The 1,225-nt window shown below is 36.8% G+C and overlaps 1 long non-coding RNA gene across 1 annotated transcript; it reads right to left on the reverse strand.

The window, feature by feature from the left end:
- LOC106108177 lies at positions 1–1,225 on the reverse strand. The gene is made up of 3 exons (XR_001225903.1): positions 1,189–1,225; positions 136–245; positions 1–66 (listed from the first exon to the last, which is right to left on the reverse strand). It is a non-coding gene; the product is annotated as an uncharacterized LOC106108177 (long non-coding RNA).

Raw genomic sequence — 1,225 nt, forward strand, 5'->3', positions numbered from 1 at the left:
CTCCTCGCACTCCGCGCCGCCGCTCTCCAGAGACAGACTGTTCAGCAGGATATCGAACAGCGTATCCTGCAAAATAACCTATTAAAATCAGTCTTTCTAAGGTACTTTATGCAGATATTGAGTATGGTGACTCACATTGTACTCGAGTATGGCGTCGACGTCGTCCGCGTCGCTGATGGAGGATACGGAGCGCCAGTAGTCGTGCAGCGCCTCGGGGGAGCCCGCCGCAGCCGCGCCCGCGCGCCCTTACACACAACCAACACATCAAACACCCGCTCCAATAGAAATATATCTACGATAAACGCTATTGCGTATTTTAAGTCTTGTTGGAGAATAGCCAATAGAAAGACATTGCCTGCTTTACTTGAGAACTATTCTAAAAATATTAGAAACGAGATTTCGCCTGCAACTCTGCGTGGAATTGAAAGAAACAAAACTAAATAGCCTATGTGTTCCTAACTATCCTCTACACCCATGCAAAATTTCATAGACATCCGTTCAGCCGTGAAGACTACAAACTCTTAACAAACATCGATCCATCCATACATCCATCCATCTAAACTTTCACATTTATAATATTGGTAAAGTAATAGTAATTTACCTTATTTCTATAGACATTGTTAAATGATTGTGCCAACACAATAAGTTAATATGTTTATCAGATAAATGGGTGTTATTTAAAAAAAAATAAAACTTTTGCTGCGACACCATGATCATGTCATGATTTTGTCACCAGCACAATTAAAGAAGACAAACTTCTAATTGCATGCAATTCATGCAAAGTAATATAGATTAAATAAAACTAACTTAATGAATTTTATGCTGTTTAATTTAAGAAAATAAAAACAAAAATAAAAAACAAACATTTCGACCTTTTTTGGTTTTAACATTAGATGTTAGAGTAAAGTTTTAAGGTTTCTCATTCATACCAATTTGATTGTTAACAATCAGATTTTACATGAGTAAGGATATGTAAGGAGATATGTAACAATTAAGAAAAATAAAATATTTTCAAACGCAAGCACTAATCAACAACAAAGAAAAAACTAATTTAACAGAATCACAGTCTACATAAGATCATTTTACGCTTAAGTTAAGTGAATAGGATAAAGCACTAAAACTACTGTCTAAATATAAATTTAATCTGTGGCTCGGTAATATTTAAAAAGTGCAGATTTAGTGGCAGACCGTTGGGCAGCGGCGCGTGCGCTCGCCGCAACTGGCC

Source organism: Papilio polytes, unplaced genomic scaffold (genome assembly GCF_000836215.1).
Source record: "Papilio polytes unplaced genomic scaffold, Ppol_1.0 DF821829.1, whole genome shotgun sequence".
Taxonomy (NCBI): domain Eukaryota; kingdom Metazoa; phylum Arthropoda; class Insecta; order Lepidoptera; family Papilionidae; genus Papilio; species Papilio polytes.